Raw genomic sequence first — 20,739 nt, forward strand, 5'->3', positions numbered from 1 at the left:
ATTCCTTAATAGCAGTACTACCTCTATACCTATATAATATTTTAAGCATTTTCTAAAGTTTTTCACTTCTCCCCTATGTCCCTACAATTCTATTAATATACTCACATTCCTCTCTAAATAGATGGACTTTTAATCATCATAATAATATTAAATTTTACGTTTCTATTTTTTTCTGGTCTCTTTTCCTTTCCTTTACCCTTTCTTCTTTTTTTCTCTCTCTCTACATGCATCCTACCCAACCTATTTCCTGCATTGGGAATAGGACATAGTTAACACTCCCTGTGCCTCCCCACACCAATCTATTCCTATTTTTTACACACCTCTCTCCCTAACCCTAATAATTTCCAGTTTTCCAAATTCTTCTCTGCGGTTCAAAGCCCATTAACATATAGTTGTTTGATGTTGAATATATGTATCTGTTGAACTAGATTGTATCTGTAGACTATTGACTGTAGAAAAGCAAACTTTGATTTATGGTCGCCTTAAGATAGTGTTCTAGCACAAAACTGGTGCTATTTTCATCTCAAATGGGCAGAGTAAACCGGAAAAACACAAGAAAAATGGCAAATCCGGATATCTCAATTCCCAATCTTGATAATCAGGGGTCAGAACAGATAATGAATAATCCAGAGGAGAGTTCCTAAATAGCTCTACAAACACTGCTGGCAATCATGATTAATGAGAAGTTTGACAACTTACAAAGGATTCTGTATGAGCGTGAAAGGGAGAAAGAGGAGGCATCCCAAAAGCTTATACAGGAATATAATAAGCATGAGGAAGCTACTCAAAAACTGATACAGGATTTGCGGGAACAACTTGAGAATACTCAAAGAGAAAGGGAGGAATGGCGTGAGCATGTTGAGAACACTCAAAGAGAACTGCAGGAATCCCACGAACGGGAGGAAAGAGAACTACAGGAATCCAACAAATGGGAGGAAGCTAATCAAAGAGTAATACAGGAATTGAGAGACAAGGTAGAGAATACACAAAGATCACTAAAGGCATTCATGGAATCCATTAACAAAGAGCTGAAGGAAGTCAGGGAGACCACAAAGGGAATGCTGAATGGAACCCAACCGAAGGAATGGGAGTCCAAAGAAACCATAACCAATCAACTAAGTGATTTGAGAACAAACACTGAACACCAAATTAAGGAAGTAAAGAAATTCATACAAGACTTAAAACAGAGGTTCAACAAAGAACTTGAAGCCATCAAAGCTGAACAATTAGAAGGAAAAGAGTTAAAAAACAAAGTAGAGAGTCTTGACAGCAGGTTAGACCATGCAGAAGATCGAATCTCAGGGATTGAAGACAGCCTAGATATTATAGAGAAAGAACATACAACCATCCAAGACAAGTCCAAGAAATATGATAGATTTATCCAACACCTGGAAAACACCATCAGAATGCCTAATCTAAGGATAATGGGTGTAGAGGAGCACCTAGAAACAGAAGTTAATGGTCTAGGAAATTTGTTTAACAGGATCCTAGCAGAGAACTTCCCAAACATACAAAAAGATAGGCCTATTCATATACAAGAAGCTTTTAGAACCCCAATTAGACCAGACCAGAATAGTACATCCCACTGTCACATTATAATCCACACAGGATCAACTCAGACCAAGGAAAAGATCCTTAAAGCTGTCAAGGAGAAAAGGGTAATCAACTATAAAGGGAAACCAATTAGAATTACCTCAGATTTCTCAGCAGAGGCAATCAAAGCAAGAAGAGCCTGGAATGATGTATGCCATGCCGTAATAACAAACAACTATCAACCAAGAATACTGTACCCAGCTAAACTCTCCTTCATAATTGAAGGCCAAATAAAAACCTTCCATAGCAAAGAAAAATTGAAACAATACATCTTCACCAAACCAGCCCTACAAAAGATTCTTAAAGATGTCCTACACATAGAAAACCAACAAGACCACAATAAAGGCCAAGAAACTGCACCTAAAATGAGAATCCAAGAACCATAGGAAGAACCCAGTTTTCGCAGCCCCCAAGAAGGTGGATAACATGGCAGGAACTCCCAAATACCTCTCAGTCCTATCTCTTAATGTTAACGGACTGAACTCTCCAATTAAGCGACATAGACTGTCTAGTTGGATTAAAAAACAGGACCCTTCGTCTATCTGCTGCCTGCAGGAGTCACATCTTGCCCGTAAAAACAAGCACATTTTCAATGTTAAAGGCTGGAACAAAATCTACCAAGCAAACGGCTCTCATAAACAGACGGGTGTTGCAATCCAAGTATCAGATAAAATGGACTTCAAATTAAAATTCGTGAGAAGAGATAAAGAAAGTCGCTACATACTAATGAAAGGATCTCTCTTCAGGAGGATATAACAATTCTAAATATCTATTCGCCAAACAATGGAGCACCCAAATTTATCAAAGAAACACTACTTTCCCTCAAATCCCATATAGATCCAAAGACATTAATTGTTGGGGATTTTAACACACCACACTCCCCACTAGATAGATCAACTCGGCAAAAACTCAACAGAGAAACCGCAGATCTAAACAGCTGCATAGATCAACTAGACTTAACAGACATCTACTGAACATTTCACCCAGCAGCATCAGAATACACGTTTTTCTCAGCAGCACATGGAACGTTTTCCACAATAGACCAATTTTAGGCCACAAAGCAAACTTGTCTAAATTCAGAAACATTGAAGTTATACCTTGCATCCTCTCTGACCACAAGGGAATAAAATTAAAACTCAACACCAAAAGCCACCAAAGAAAGCCCAGCATCACATGGAGGCTGAACAACACACTGCTGAATCATGAGTGGGTCATGGAAGAGATTAGAAAGGAAATTCAAATGTTCATGCTATTCAACAAAAATGAACACACAAATTACCAGCTCCTCTGGGACACAGCAAAGGCAGTACTCAGAGGCAAGTTTATAGCTCTGAGCTCCTACATCAACAAATTGGAGAGATCGGAAACTAACAATTTAATGACACATCTAAACCTCCTTGAAAAAGAGCAGCAAGATAAACCCCAATCCAGTAGACGGAAAGAAATAATCAAAATTAAATCAGAATTAAATGAATTAGAATCCAAAAAAACTATAGAAAGAATCAACAAAACAAACAGTTGGTTCTTCGAAAAACTAAACAAAATTGACAGACCCTTAGCAAATCTTACCAGAAAAAGAAGAGAGCACACCCAAATTAATAAACTCAGAGATGAGAATGGAAACATCACCACGGAAACAACCAAGATTCAGAACATTATAAGGGAATACTTCTCAAAACTTTATGCTAATAAGTTTGAGAACTTGACAGAAATGGACCTTTTCCTAGCAAATATTGACATGCCAAAACTACACCAAGATGAGTTAAACTATCTTAACAGGCCCATATCAAGCACTGAAATAGAAACAGCAATAAGAGACCTCCCAGCTAAGAAAATTCCAGGACCAGATGGCTTTACAGCAGAATTTTACAAGGCCTTCAAAGCAGAGCTCACACCAATACTCCTCCAACTCTTCAATGAAATTGAAAGAGAAAGCTCACAACCCAACACATTCTATGAAGCCATCATAACCCTCATCCCAAAACCAGGCAGGAACTCATCAAAGAAAGAGGACTATAGACCCATTTCTTTGATGAATATTGATGCAAAACTTCTCGACAAAATTTTGGCCAATCGACTTCAACAATTCATCCAAAAAATCAAACACCACGATCAAACAGGATTCATTTCAGGGATGCAAAACTGGCTCAATATATGCAAATCAATTAATATTATTCATCACATCAACAGGAGCAAGAATAAGAACCACATGGTTATCTCAATAGATTCAGAAAGGGCATTCGACAAGATCCAACACCCTTTCATGATGAAGGTTTTGGAAAAATTAGGAATCCATGGAATATTCCTCAATACAATAAAGGCTGTATATGACAAACCTACAGGCCAGCATTATACTCAATGGTAAAAAACTAAAGCCATTTCCTCTTAACTCAGAAACAAGACAAGGATGCCCACTCTCTCCACTTCTCTTCAATCTAGTATTAGAATGCCTAGCTACAGCAATAAGACAAGATGTAGACATAAAGGGGATCCAAATAGGGAAAGAAGAAATGAAACTCTCCCTCTTTGCAGATGACATGATCTTGTATTTGAGGAATCCCATAGACTCCACTCCCAAATTACTCAAGCTGATTCAAAACTTTGGCAAAGCAGCAGGTTATAAAATTTACCCCGCAAAGTCAATTGCTTTTCTGTATGCCAACAAGGAGAAAAGTGTGGCTGAAATTAGGAAAGCAACTCCATTTGTAATAGCCCCACAAAAAATAAAATACCTAGGAATTAACTTAACTAAACAAGTGAAGGACCTCTATGATGAAAACTTCAAAATGTTGATGAAGGAAATCAACACAGAACTAAAAAATGGCAAATCCTCCCATGCTCCTGGATTGGCAAGATTAACATCGTGAAAATGGCAATACTTCCCAAGGCTATCTACAAATTGAACGCAATACCTATCAAAATTCCAACCTCATTCTTCAAGGAAATAGAAGAGGCAATCCAAAAATTCATATGGAACAATAAAAGACCCCGAATAGCAAAAATGCACCTCAACGGAAAGAACACTGCTGGAGGAATATCAATACCAAATTTCAAACTCTACTATAAAGCCATAGTAATCAAAACAGCTTGGTATTGGCATAAGAACAGACCTCTGGACCAATGGAATATAATTGAAAACCCAGAAATGAACCTAGAGACCTATAACCATCTAATCTTCGAAAAGGGAGCTAAAACAATAGAATGGAAGAAAGACAGCCTCTTCAGTAAATGGTGCTGGCAAAATTGGTTAACTACATGTAGAAAACTAAAGCTAGATCCTTATATATCACCCTGCACCAGAATCAACTCCAAATGGATCAAAGACCTCGAAGTCAAAGCAGACACTCTGAAAATATTACAGGATGGAATAGGATAAACCCTAGGTCTCCTTGGCTCAGGCCGAAATTTTCTGAATAGAGACCCGGAACACAACAAATCAAAGATCGGTTGGACAAATGGGATTGCATAAGTTGCAGAGCTTCTGCATGGCAAATGACATAGCTAGCAAGAACAATAGAAAGCCCACTGATTGGGAGAGAATCTTTACTAGCCATACAACGGACAAGGGTCTCATATCTAAAATATACTTGGAACTCAAAAAATTAAATCCCCCAACAACAAATCCTCAAAGAAACAACTGACCAATAAATAAGTGGGCGAAAAACTTAAAGAGAATGTTCTCTGAAGAAGAAAGAAGGATGGCCAATAAACACATGAAGAAATGTTCAACATCCCTAGCCATAAAAGTAATGCAAATCAAACATTAAGATATAACCTCACCCCAGTTAGAATGGCAAAAATCAAGAACTCTAACAACAACAGATGCTGGAGGGGATGTGGACAGAAAGGAACCTTACTTCATTGTTGATGGGAATGTAAACTTGTTCAACCACTTTGGAAAGCAGTATGGAGGTTCCTCAAAAGACTTCACATAGATCTCCCCTATGACCCAGCAATCCCACTTTTGGGCATTTACCCAAATGTTTACAACCAAGACCACACTAAAGCTACCAGCACATCAATGTTTATTGCAGCATTATTTACCATAACTAAGATATGGAACCAATCCAGATGCCCCTCAGTAGATGAATGGATCAAGAAAATTTGGTATATATACACAATGGAATTCTATGCCGCCATCAGAAAGAATGACCTTGCCCCTTTTGTTAGGAGATGGAAAAACTTGGAAAAAATTATATTAAGTGAAGTAAACCAGGCCCAAAGAAACATAGGTCCCATGGTTTCCCTTATTTGCATTATCTAGTATATCTATGAGTCCAGCGGAAAAGGTCAGATAATGTGATATCAGGAAAATGAACCCTTAGATATGTATTTTAATGCTTTATTATATCATGCATGTGTTTCTAATGCATTTATAAGATTATCTCTTTGTTGCTTTGTATGTCCCTCCCCCACAGTGTAACCCCTGCTTTCACTATATTTGATGTCGGTATAACTTGAGGAGGAGATGGGTAAAAACCAGTTGTTTAAAGATACAGGTGGTCCTGTTGCAACAATGAGAAGTACAAGTTGTCATGTCCACAATGAGGTTACAACATCCGTGCGGGGGGGGGGGAAGGTGGGAAGGAGAATGATTGGGATTGGTGGGGAGGGGGGAGGCTGGGAAATGATGTGAAGGGTAAACCAAAGGAGGAGGCTGCAATGCTTGGTAAGAAATGTACGCATTATCCTGCCCATGTAATTGTAACCCCTCTGTACAGTATCTTCACAAATAAAATAAAATAAAATAATAAAAAAAAGAAACATAGTTTGCCTAATTTCCCTCATTTGTTGTAGTAGAATTTGCCTCTAATTCTACAAGTAAACGCAACTGGATGGTAAAAGAGAAAACATTACACTTGGACATGATAAATTTTATGGGATTGTAAACATTTATACAGTGAGATCAAATGAGGATACCCTTTGGAGAGGATCACAAAGGATCAATAGCTGTACGAATATTATCATATAAAATAATGTTCATTAAAATGATCTCCAAGAAATGATTATGAGAGTTTCTTTATTATTTTGCTTTTTCCTTCAGTGTTCTGATGCCATTTTTTTAAATTTCTGCACCTTTGGTCTTAAATGTACGTTTGGATAGGGCAAGGGGGAATACAGAAATGGTGGGACAAAGGCTTAAATGCAGCAGTGCTACTCAATAGACCTTACATTGTAAATGAACTATACAATTTATGTGAGAGGGAGTTTGAAAGGGAAAACTGGGGGAATATGTGTGAAGAGGTGACACTGTTCAAAAAGAAATGTGCTCATCACCTGACTTATGTAATTGTAACCCATCTGTAAATCATCTTTACAAATTAAAAATGGACCTCATAAACAGGAGAGTAGCTATACAAATATTAGATTAAAATGGCTTGAAAATAAAAGTGGTATGAAAGTAAAAAGAGACAAAGAAGGACATTAAATATCGACAAAGAAAACTCTCCATTAGAAGGATATAAAAATTCTAAATATCAATGTCATGAATCCTAGAAAAATTCATCAGAGAAATACTACTTACCCTAAAAACATGCATATATCCAAATAAATTGTTGGTTGCTTCAACAAATCCTGACAGGCCATCCAGGTGAAAACTTAGCAAAATTTTTTTACAGCTAAATAATTGTATTGACAAGTTATACCTAACAGATATCTACAGAGTATTTCACCTACCAGTGTCACAATATATATTCCACTCAGCACCCAAGGAATGTTCTCCAAATTAGATCATATCTTATATCACAAGGAATATCTTTCATAATTCAAAAATAAAAACAAAACTACTCTTTGTATCCTGTCAGACCATGATGGTACCAAATTAGATCTCGACATCAAAAGGCATCACATAACATTCTGAAACCCACAGAGATTGAATAACACATTGTTAAATCATCAGTGAGTCACTGAAGAGATATACAGGAAAGTTGCAACGTTTATGGAATTCAGTGGAAGTGAACACACAAAATACTACCTCCTCTGGGACACAGCAGCAGCACAGACAATACTCAGAGGAATATTTATAGCTTTGAGTATGTACATCAACAAATTAGAACAATCTTAAATCAGCACTAATGATGCACCACTAAGTCTTTGACAGAACAGGAAAAACAAAACCAAAAACCACTAGACAGAAATAATACAAATTAGATTAAAAAATAAATGAATCAGTCTCAAAAAACATACAATCATAATTGACTTTTATCTACTAGTAGCTCAAAAATTCACCCAATGAATGTCAATTTAGCTATTTTCAGAGATAGACTCAACAATCTCAAACCAGTGAACAAAAAAATCTAGAATTCTGACAAGCAACATTCTGTTTGACTTTAAAAATTCTCTGTTGTTATTATTAAGGTGATTTATAGATGGATTCTAATTACAAGGGTCAGGTAATGAGTACACTTCCTTTTGTGAAATGTCTTCAGTTCCCTCACTTGTTCCCAGTCCCACCCTTCTGTCCCCACCCATGTGTTAAATAGTTCACTTTCAGCAATGTTCAATGAACTCCACTGCTGCAATTTTTCACTCTTTTCCCTAAAGCTCTGTGCCCACGCCTCACTTTCCTGAAGACACACAATGAATATTCCAGGCATAAGGTAAAAAAGACAGAATCATCACAAACTATAAACAACTACAAACACAAAACAAAAAAGAAGTTTTCTGTTTCTGTATCTCATAGTTCATTTGAGTATGTATATGTTGTTATATAAATCTAATTGTTTTTTATCATGAAGTCAATTCAGGGATTAAGGTGTAATAAAATAATATTGCTTTCTATTTAGTAATGCTTTTATTTTAATATTAAATTTGTAACACAATTCAAGTCCTAGTGAAATTTGAAAGTTCATATTTAGATGTTCCAAATGTCTAATAATTCCCTTTTGGCAACCAAAATTAAAAACAGGCATGTTTTATCCTCACGAATGTCATTATTTCATGTGTAAAAAGTAAAATAAATGTAATGTTAATTCAGGGGACATAAGGAATCAAATACTTATGCAATACATCAATACCATAGATTATGACATCTATTAATAAAATTAATAAAACTTGTTTTAAGTAGATTACTTCAGACATGAACCAAGTGATAATTTTCTTTTCTAAGTGAAGTTATATAGAAATCACAGTCCAAAGATTCCAGAATTCTGTGTGCTTTATACATGTCAATTTACACATATGCTAGGCTCATCTCAAAGTTATTTGAAGATAACTGAGAACAGGATTAGAATAAAAAAATCACGTAAATGGTTAGCTGTATTTTGTGACTAAATAGGTCTCTTTTATATCTCTTTATTTTATTTGAAAAATCTGGAAAATTTTTTTAAGTCACATCAAAAATAATGAGAAATAAACACCCTTAGCTCCTTAAAAGACAATCAATAAAAAAAGGAAACAACAAAGAAAAAATTGAACCTCATTTTGCACGTGGTCTTTGTATATTGTGGTGCTTTGTTACTGTGGATTATGTGACTCTCCCATGAATCTGGGCTCAAATCACAAGGGCTACAGGAAGAAAATTTCAAAATCTAGAGCAGCTAAAAACCGGTGCAGTTGTTTGTAGGTTTCACTAAAGTCGCAGCTGGATATCAACTGTACAAAGGAAATAATTCTACTTCTCTGCAGGCAAGAACGTGATGGAAATCATAGTGTTATCTTCTTAGACGAAATAAGAACACCACACTTTAAAAGCTGACTAAATGATCAGCCCTTTGAATAACAGTGCCATTTTTAATGCATTCTAGATAATTCAAATCCTTCATCCCTCCACAACCACTAATGACATTCACAAATCATTGCCGAGGGGAATTTCCAGTTCTATTTGATATTTCAAATGGATTAGGAGTAACATAAACAATAATTTCAAGTTGTTGAGAATATTTAATTTAGAATAAGCAAACAAATCAGATTCAACTCCATAGCATAACCTTTAGGAAAAGTGAATTAAGGTATATGGCATGTCCTTTGTAATTTAATTATAGACATTAGGGCAAAATGCCCGAAACACTCTCCAAGTAGGAAAGAGAAGTCTTTGATAAGATCTATTACAGATTACAAGTAATTTTACCTACAATTTCTATTATATGATAGCAAATTTTTTCTGCTAATCAGAGACAAAAATATTTTTAATTATGATATGAAAAATGCATCATCATGAATGAATGAAATCAGGGAGTAGATGGCTCAGTGCTGGTTGGTTCTGTTAAATATTCTCATTATTTTGAATGATCTGGTGTGTTTGTCTGTGTGGAATTATGAATGTATTTAATGTCTGGGCTGGAAAATTTGATTATTAGATCACTGCTGACACCCAATGTCAGGAATCTAACCTGAGTCAGAGTGGTAAATATATATGTGTGCGTGTGTGATTGTGTGAGTGCCTCCAAGTTTGTATTTAGAAGGAAGTATCTTATTTCCCTCAGGGTATATACTTAATTCTATTAGTTATACTTCATTAATGACAGCAGATAAAGGTAATTAACATTGTGAGACATATGTTTATGTTCCTATGTTTGTATGAACAAACTAAAAAGTTATATTTTGGGTATGAGTTTTCTGGAAGGTCAGCTGAAAGTATAAATATCTTCAGAAAGATGTCAATAGCAATCATTTCAGTGTAGATCAATTTTAAACAACACTTGGAAGGATATGTAATCATATGTGAAAATGCAACATTTATTGATTTTCAAAAGCTACACTATTCGAGAAATATTTAGTAAAACAAGTTAAATTATGGAAAGATAAAAGTAATGTGATTATTTATTGCATACAGTTTTATATTTTAGTTTCGTCAAGTAAAAATGACATTTATTTCTACTGTATAGGAAGGTAAACCCTAAATATTACAGTTTGGCAGCTCCTCCTTCTGGAGTATGGATAATATACTCCTGATATTTTTAAGCCACTTACTTTAAAATATTTTAACAGCCCAATGGCTGACAAAATGCAAAGTTTTGATTTAAATATCACAAATTCTGATAGAAAAGATTCATAAGGTTTTATTATTTGAATTTTATTCTCCAAGTCTTCGGGTTTTAAATGGGAATTGAATTGAGGTTCAACTCTCTATTGAACTATCATAATTAATTTATTTTATTTTATTTTATTTTTAATTCAATTTTATTTTATTTGAGAACATACTGTACAGAGGGGCTACAATTACATGGGCAGGATAATGCATACATTTCTTACCAAGCATTGCAGCCTCCTCCTTTGTTTACCCTTCACCACCCTTCCCAGCCTCCCCCCTCCCCCCACCCAATTATACCCCCCTCCCCCCCCACACCGACATTGTAAAGTTGGTTTTGACATGACATTTTGTAATTCTCAGTGTTGCAACAGGTCCACCTGAATCCTTAAACGACTTGTTTGTCCCCATCTCCTCCACATGTTATACTGACATCAAATATAGTAAAAGCAGGGGTTACACTGTGGGGGAGGGACATACAAAGCAACAAAGAGATAATCTTATAAATGCGTTAGAAACACATGCATGAAAGAAACGAAAACATTAAAATACATATTTAAGGGTTAATTTTCCTAACATCACATTATCTGACCTTTTCCGATTGACTCATACCCATACTAGATATTGCAAATAAGGGAAACCATGGGACCTATGCTTCTTTGGGCCTGGCTTACTTCACTTAATATAATTTTTTCCAAGTTTTTCCATTTCCTAACAAATGGTGCAATGTCATTCTTTCTGATGGCGGCATAGAATTCCATTGTGTATATATACCACATTTTCTTGATCCATTCATCTACTGAGGGGCATCAGGGGCATCTTAGCTATGGTAAATAATGCTGCAATAAACATAGTTGTGCTGGTAGCTTTAGTGTGGTCTTCTTTGTAAACATTTGGGTAAATGCCCAAAAGTGGGATTGCTGGATCATAGGGGAGATCTATGTGAAGTCTTTTGAGGAACCTCCATACTGCTTTCCAAAGTGGTTGAACAAGTTTACATTCCCACCAACAATGAAGTAAGGTTCCTTTCTGTCCACATCCCCTCCAGCATCTGTTGTTGTTAGAGTTCTTGATTTTTGCCATTCTAACTGGAGTGAGGTGATATCTCAATGTTGTTTTGATTTGCATTTTTTTTATGGCTAGGGATGTTGAACATTTCTTCATGTATCTATTGGCCATCCTTCTTTCTTCTTCAGAGAAGCTTCTCTTTAAGTCTTTCGCCCATTTATTTATTGGGCAGTTGTTTCTTTGAGGATTTGTTGTTGGGGGATTTAATTTTTTGAGTTCCAAGTATATTTTAGATATGAGACCCTTGTCCGTTGTATGGCTAGTAAAGATCTTCTCCCAATCGGTGGGCTTTCTATTGATCTTGCTAGCTATGTCATTTGCCCTGCAGAAACTCTGCAACCGTATGCAATCCCATTTGTCCAACCATTCTTTGATTTGTTGTGCTTCCGGGTCTCTATTCAGAAAATTTCGGCCTGAGCCAAGGAGACCTAAGGTTTCTCCTATTCCATCCTGTAATGTTTTCAGAGTGTCTGCTTTGAGTTCAAGGTCTTTGATCCATTTGGAGTTGATTCTGGTGCAGGGTGATATATAAGGATCTAGCTTTAGTTTTCTACATGTAGTTAACCAATTTTGCCAGCACCATTTACTGAAGAGGCTGTCTTTCTTCCATTCTATTGTTTTAGCTTCCTTATCGAAGATTAGATGGCTATAGGTCTGTAGGTTCATTTCTGGGTTTTCAATTCTATTCCATTGGTCCAGAGGTCAGTTCTTATGCCAATACCAAGCTGTTTTGATTACTATGGCTTTATAGTAGAGTTTGAAATTTGGTATTGATATTCCTCCAGCAGTGTTCTTTCCGTTGAGGCGCGTTTTTGCTATTCGGGGTCTTTTATTGTTCCATATGAATTTTTGGATTGCCTCTTCTATTTCCTTGAAGAATGAGGGTGGAATTTTGATAGGTATCGCGTTGAATTTGTAGATAGCCTTGGGAAGTATTGCCATTTTCACGATGTTAATCTTGCCAATCCAGGAGCATGGGAGGTTTTGCCATTTTTTAAGTTCTGTGTTGATTTCCTTTTTCAAGATTTTAAAGTTTTCATCATAGAGGTCCTTCACTTCTTTGGTTAAGTTAATTCCTACGTATTTTATTTTTTGTGGGGCTATTACAAATGGAGTTGCTTTCCTAATTTCTGCCACACTTTTCTCATTGTTGGCATATAGAAAAGCCATTGATTTTGGGGGTTGATTTTATAACCTGCTACTTTGCCAAAGTTTTGAATCAGCTTGAGTAATTTGGGAGTGGAGTCTATGGGATTCTTCAAATACAAGATCATGTCATCTGCAAAGAGGGAGAGTTTTATTTCTTCTTTCCCTATTTGGATCCCCTTTATGTCTGCATCTTGTCTTATTGCTGTAGCTAGGCATTCTAATACTAGATTGAAGAGAAGTGGAGAGAGTGGGCATCCTTGCCTTGTTCCTGAGTTAAGAGGAAATGGCTTTAGTTTTTCACCATTGAGTATAATGCTGGCCTGTAGGTTTGTCATATACAGCATTTATGTTATTGAGGAATTATCCATGGATTCCTAATTTTTCCAGAACCTTCATCATAAAGGGGTGTTGGACATTGTCAAATGCTTTTTCTGCATCTATTGTGATAACCATGTGGTTCTTATTCTTGCTCCTGTTGATGTGATGAATAATATTAATTGATTTGCGTATATTAAACCAGCTTTGCATCCCTGAAATGAATCCTGTTTGATCATGATGAATGATTTTTTGGATGAATTGTTGAAGTCGAATGGCCAAAATTTTGTGGAGATGTTTTGCATCAATGTTCATCAAAGAAATGGGTCTATAGTTCTCTTTCTTTGATGAGTCCCTGCCTGGTTTTGGGATGAGGGTTATGATGGCTTCATAGAATGTGTTGGGTAGTGAGCTTTCTCTTTCAATTTTATTGAAGAGTTTGAGGAGTATTGGTGTGAGCTCTGCTTTGAATGCCTTGTAAAATTCCGCTGTAAAACCATCTGGTCCTGGACTTTTCTTAGCGGGGATGTCTCTTATTGCTGTTTCTATTTCAATGTTTGATATGGGACTGTTAAGCTGGTTTTACTCATATTGGTTTAGTTTTGGCATGTCAATATTTGCTAGGAAAAGGTCCATTTCTGTCAAGTTCTCAAACTTATTAGCATAAAGTTTTGAGAAGTATTCCTTTATAATGTTCTGAATCTTGGTTGTTTCCGTGGTGATGTTTCCATTCTCATCTCTGAGTTTATTAATTTGGGTGTGTTCTCTCCTTTTTCTGATAAGGTTTGCTTAGGGTCTGTCAATTTTGTTAAGTTTTCCGAAGAACCAACTCTTTGTTTTGTTGATTCTTTCTATAGTTTTTTGGATTCTAATTCATTTAATTCTGATTTAATTTTGATTATTTCTTTCCGTCTACTGGATTGGGGTTTATCTTGCTGCTCTTTTTCAAGGAGGTTTAGATGTGTCATTAAATTGTTAGTTTCTGATCTCTCCAATTTGTTGATGTAGGAGCTCAGAGCTATAAACTTGCCTCTGAGTACTGCCTTTGCTATGTCCCAGAGGAGCTGGTAATTTGTGTGTTCATTTTTGTTGAATAGCATGAACTTTTGAATTTCCTTTCTAATCTCTTCCATGACCCACTCATGATTCAGCAGTGTGTTGTTCAGCCTCCTGTGATACCGGACTTTCTTTGGTGGCTTTTGGTGTTGAGTTCTAATTTTATTCCCTTGTAGTCAGAGAGAATGCAAGGTATAACTTCAATGTTTCTGAATTTAGACAAGTTAGCTTTGTGGCCTAAAATGTGGTCTATTTTAGAAAAAGTTCCATGTGCTGCTGAGAAGAACGTGTATTCTGATTCTGCTGGGTGAAATGTTCGGTAAATGTCTGTTAAGTCTAGTTGATCTATGCAGCTGTTTAGATCTGCGGTTTCTCTGTTGAGTTTTTGCCGAGTTGATCTATCTAGTGGGGAGTGTGGTGTGTTAAAATCCCCAACAATTAATGTCTTTGGATCTATATGGGATTTGAGGGAAAGTAGTGTTTCTTTGATAAATTTGGGTGCTCCATTGTTTGGCGAATAGATATTTAGAATTGTAATATCCTCCTGAAGGAGAGATCCTTTAATTAGTATGTAGCGACCTTCTTTATCTCTTCTCACGAATTTTAATTTGAAGTCTATTTTATCTGATATTAGGATTGCAACTCCCGCCTGTTTATGAGGGCCATTTGCTTGGTAGATTTTGTTCCAGCCTTTAACATTGAAAATGTGTTTGTTTTCACGGGCAAGATGTGACTCCTGCAGGCAGCAGATAGAAGGGTCTTGTTTTTTAATCCAACTAGACAATCTATGTCGCTTAATTGGAGAGTTCAGTCCGTTAACGTTAAGAGATAGGACTGAGAGGTATTTGGGAGTTCCTGCCATGTTATCCACCTTCTTGGGGGCTGCGAAAACTGGGTTCTTCCTATGGTTCTTGGATTCTCAGTTTGGGTGCAGTTTCTTGGCCTTTGTTGCGGTCTTGTTGGTTTTCTATGTGTAGGACATCTTTAAGAATCTTTTGTAGGGCTGGTTTGGTGGAGATGTATTGTTTCAATTTTTCTTTGCTATGGAAGGTTTTTATTTGGCCTTCAATTATGAAGAATAGTTTAGCTGGGTACAGTATTCTTGGTTGATGTTTGTTTTTAAGGCATGGCATACGTCATTCCAGGCTCTTCTTGCTTTGATTGTGTCTGCTGAGAAATCTGAGGTAATTCTAATTGGTTTCCCTTTATAGTTGATTACCCTTTTCTCCTTGACAGCTTTAAGGATCTTTTCCTTGGTCTGGGTTGATCCTGTGTGGATTATAATGTGATGGTGGGATGTCCTATTCTGGTCTGGTCTATTTTGGGTTCTAAAAGCTTCTTGTATCTGAATAGGCCTATCTTTTTGTATGTTTGGGAAGTTCTCTGCTAGGATCCTGTTAAACAAATTTCCTAGACCATTAACTTCTGTTTCTAGGTGCTCCTCTACACCCATTATCCTTAGATTGGGCCTTCTGATGGTGTCTTCCAGGTGTTGGATAGACCTATCATATTTCTTGGACTTGTCTTGGATGGTTGTATGTTCTTTCTCTATAATATCTAGGCTGTCTTCAATCCCTGAGATTCGATCTTCTGCATGGTCTAACCTGCTGTCAAGATTCTCTACCTTGTTTTTTATCTCTTTTCCTTCTAATTGATCAGCTTTGATGGCTTCAAGTTCTTTGTTGAACCTCTGTTTTAGGTCTTGTATGAATTTCTTTACTTCCTTAATTTGGTGTTCAGTGTTTGTTCTCAAATCACTTAGTTGATTGGTTATGGTTTCTTTGGACTCCCATTCCTTCAGTTGGGTTCCATTCAGCATTCCCTTTGTGGTCTCCCTGACTTCCTTCAGCTCTTTGTGAATGGATTCCATGAATGCCTTTAGTGATCTTTGTGTATTCCCTACCTTGTCTCTCAATTCCTGAATTACTCTTTGATTAGCTTCCTCCCATCTGTGGGATTCCTGCAGTTCTCTTTCTTCCCTTCGTGGGATTCCTGCAGTTCTCTTTGAGTGTTCTCTGCCTGCTCATGCCATTCCTCCCTTTCTCTTTGAGTATTCTCAAGTTGTTCACGGAAATCCTGTATCAGTTTTTGATACAGGATTATGATATTTCTGTACAAACTTATAGGCTTATGATATTTCTGTATAAACTTCTGGGATGCCTCCTCTCTCTCCCTATCACGCTCATACAGAGTCCTTTGTACATTGTCAAACTTCTCATTTATCATGTTTGCTATTAGTGTTTGTAGAGCTATTTGGGAACTCTCCTCTGGATTATTCTTTATCTGTTCTAATCCCTGATTATCAAGATTGGGAATTGAGATACCCGAATTTGCCATTTTTCTTGTGTTTTTCCGGCTTACTCGGCCGATTTGAGATGAAGATTGCACCAGTTTTGTGCTAGAACTCTATCTTAAGGCAACCATCAACCAAAGTTTGGGTTGTACAGTCAATAGTCTACAGATACAATCTAGTTCAACAGATACATCTATTCAACATCAAACAACTATATGTTAAAGGACTTCGAACCGCAGAAAAGAATTTGGAAAACCAGAAATTATTAGGATTAGGGAGAAATGTGGGTAAAAAATAGGAATTGATTGGTGTGGGGAGGCTCAGGGAGAGTTAAATATGTCCTAATCACAATGCAGGAAATGGGTTGGGTAGGATGCAAGAATAGAGAGAGAGAAAAAGAAGAGACGGAAAGGGGAATGAAGAGAGACCAGAAAAAAAATAGAAACGTAAAAATTAATGTTATTATAGATGTTAAAAGACCGTCTATTTAGAGAGGAATGTGAATATGTTCAGAGAAGGGGAGGGACATAGAGCAGATGTGAAAAACATTAAGGATGGGAAAGGGAGAAAAAAAGATCAGAAGTTCAGTAGAGCTAGACAAAAAACAAAAAGATAATTAAGAAAGAAAGAAAAAGAGAAAGAAGACAAGAAAAGAAAGGAAAACGCTCATTCACATATTCCTACAATAAAAATTATAAGATGAGAAAAAAAAATTACTGGAAAACAATTATTTTTTCAGAAGAGGCAAAAATTAAAGATTAATAAAAGTTTTAGAAGGGAAAAAGTTTATATTTATATACATATATATATATATATATATATGGTAACAAAAAAACAAAAAACAAGCAAAAAAAAAAAGAAGAAGAAGAAATAAAAAGAAAAAAAAGTCTTTTGATTTTTTTTTTGGGTGGGAGGAGTGGGAAGAATCCTGTATCTCCCTTTTGTCTCTAACCAGTCTCTTGTTGGAGTCTCTGGTCAGCTTGAGGTTCTGTGGCTTGATTGGTTTCTTAAGTCGGTTGGTTGGAAGAGGCAGAAAAATGCTCTGCTTTACCCAAGATTTTGAGATCCCCCTCTCATGTTAGTTTGCTGGGAGGGTAATCTGCTTTGAGAATCACAAAAGAGGGGGATGTGGTGATGAGGCTAGGTTCTGGGTAGAGTTGAGGCCTTTCAACAAACAGTAGCTTTTCCCTGGGGCTATTTTGTGATAAAGCTCACAGCGCCCAGCCGGGAGCCATTCTCAGGGTTTCTGTTTTTCAATTGATTGTGGTGGCTGCTAGAGGGAGGGGCAGCCTCTGGCTCTAGTTACCCAGTGAGGCAAGGCACTCCAATGGCTGGTGCCTGAGCTGGGTGACTTTTCCCTGGATGGTGCTGAGTCTGGCAGGTCACTTCGCCGTTAAGTTCTTGTGACCTGCTAAATGACTCGTTTTATTCCAAGGCCTGAGCTGGAGCTAGCAGCTCCTCCGAGCTTTGTCGGTATCCAAGATGGAGATCACCGGTGCCGGGGGGGGGGGGGGGGAGTGGCCTTCCCTCCTCTGCTCCCTGAGCAGGAGTGAGGACGTCGGGCTTGTACTCACGCCGTCTTGGATCCTGGGTCGTCTCTGGTCTGCAAACCACAGGATGAAGATGTCTGCTCCTTGCGGTTCTTGTTGGTGTTGAGTAGAATCCGCTCGTCCGCTGCGTCTGGCTCCTTCATCAGGGACTCTCCATGTGAGCACTCAATTATGGCCCCCTGCATTCTGTGCCGCGACCCTGCCGCCCCTGCCGCGGCGGCTGCTGGTGAGAGCTCAGATGTGTCTTTTTGCCTTCGCTTCCCCTCTCTTCTCTAAGTCTCTGTCCTGTGATGGCACACTTGGTGTGATTCTCTGGCTTAGGACTGTTTACTGGAACTCTAAAACTGCTTTCTATGCAAGAGCTTGTTCAGATTCCAGCTTGTCCTCCGCCATCTTCCCGGAACTCCAACCTATTTTTCTTTGAATCTGTCTTTCTTCACTTAATATAAGTTTGTTCCACGTCTTTCCATTTCCTTATGAATGGTGTAATATCATTCTTTCTGGATCAATAGAATCGCATCATACTGAAGAGTTTCTACATGGCAACGGAAAAAGTAAGCATGATATATAGAAAGAGAACAGAATAGAAGAAGATTTTTATTAGCTAAGCTTTAGACAAATGTTTTAATAACTAACCCATATTTAGAGATCAAAAAGTTGAACCCAACAAAAATCAACCCTCAAATAAACAAGAACTCAATTAATATATGGGATAAAGACTTAAAGATAACTTCTTAGAAGAAGTAAGAATGACCAATATCTGCATCTCTCTGCATAAAAGAAATGCAAATCCAAACAACACTGAGATTCATCTCACCCTTCTTATGATGCCATTATGAAAAAAGGAAAAATCACAGATACTGATAGGGATGTGGCCCAAAGGAAACTCTATTACACTGTTGGTGGGAATGTAATCTTGCTCAATCACTTTGGAAAACAGTATGGAAATTGCTCACAGAACTCAATAGAGAGCTACCCACCTATGATCCAGCAATTCCACTTATGGTCATTTTTCCAATAGAGCAGAAACAAGGCCACTCTGAAGTTACCAGCATAATCATGTTTATTATCGCATTATTTTCTGTAGCCAACATATGGAATCAGCCCAGATGCCTCTCATTGTAAAAAGAGATCAAGAAATATATATGTATATATATATATATATATACATATATATTCCTTGATATATATATATATACATATATATATAATTTTATTGGTCCCAATTTACAAGTATATATGTACGTATATAAATGTATGTATACAAACATATATGCATATATATATATGTACAAACATATAAATACATACATAATGGAATTCTGTTCATTCATCAGAAAGAATTACATTGCACCATTCTAAAGGAAAAATGAAACACTTAGAAATAATATTAAGTGTATAAAGCAGACCCAGAGAAACTTACTTTGCATGACTTTCCTCACTTGTGGTAGATAGGAGTGTCTATAAATGTAAAAGTAAACACATTGGATGGTATGCAAGGAGGTACAAATGAATTAGCTGAAGTGTCAGAGTCCATGGAGAGTGAAAATACTATAATTCTCTTAAAAGGCTAAGTGAAAACCAACAAAATGAATACCAGTAAATGTGTAGTGAAAGAGAGGATAGTGGTGGGCAATGTGAGAGGGGTAGGAAATTGAAGGGGAAATGGATAGAATACAGGCAAGAATCCATTGTATGCTTCCCAGAATTGAAATGTACAAAGCACGGGGTAGTTTGAAATGAGGTTGAAGACGTTGAATTGGTGACACAATTCCAGGTGCATTGTATACCTAAACTGCTTTGTTAAATGGCAAGAAATTCCATAATATAATATTGAGATACATAAGGATTGGATGAGAGTGTTGAAAGGGGTGACACTGATCAATATGCACTGTATCCATATACTGTTTCAGTGAATAGCAACAGCTTTGTACAACTAAAGAAAATAAAAATATTCAAAAAATTAATTATGAGGTTCAGGAGCCTGGGAAACTGATAGGAGTCTATGGCGGTAGAAAAGATGACTAGGAGAAGATGGCGGAGGAGAAGCTGGAATCTGAACAAGCTCTCCCATAGAAAGCAGTTTTAGAGTTCCAGTGAACAGTCCTAAGCCAGAGAATCACACCAAGTGTGCCATCACAGGACAGAGAGTTAGACAAGAGAGGGGAAGCCAAGGAAACACATCAGCTGCCGCTGCGGCGGCAGGGTCACGGCGGTGACAACCGCAGCGAGGTCGTACCTGAGACACAGAGAGTCCGGGACGAAGGAGCCAGACGCAGCGGACGAGCGGATTCTAATCAACACCAACAAGAACCGACAAGGAGCAGACAGACATCTTCATCCTGCTGTTTGCAGACCAGAGACGACCCAGGATCCAAGACTCGGCGTGAGTACAAGCCCGACATCCTCACTCCTTCTCAGGGAGCAGAGGAGGGAAGGCCACCCCTCCCCCCCCAGCACCGGTGATCTCCATCTTGGATACCGACAAAGCTCGGAAGAGCTGCTAGCTCCAGCTCAGGCCTTGGAATAAAACGAGTCATTTAGCAGGTCACAAGAACTTAACGGCGAAGTGACCTGCCAGACTCAGCACCATCCAGAGAAAAGTCACCCAGCTCAGGCACCAGCCATTGGAGCGCCTTGCCTCACTGGGTAACCAGAGCCAGAGGCTGCCCCTCCCTCTAGCAGCCACCACAATCAATTGAGAAACAGAAACCCTGAGAATGGCTCCAGGCTGGGCGCTGTGAGCT

The sequence above is a fragment of the Dipodomys merriami genome, unplaced genomic scaffold (genome assembly GCF_024711535.1).
Source record: "Dipodomys merriami isolate MVZ:Mamm:240054 unplaced genomic scaffold, mDipMer1.0.p SCAF_358, whole genome shotgun sequence".
In the NCBI taxonomy this organism is placed as follows: domain Eukaryota; kingdom Metazoa; phylum Chordata; class Mammalia; order Rodentia; family Heteromyidae; genus Dipodomys; species Dipodomys merriami.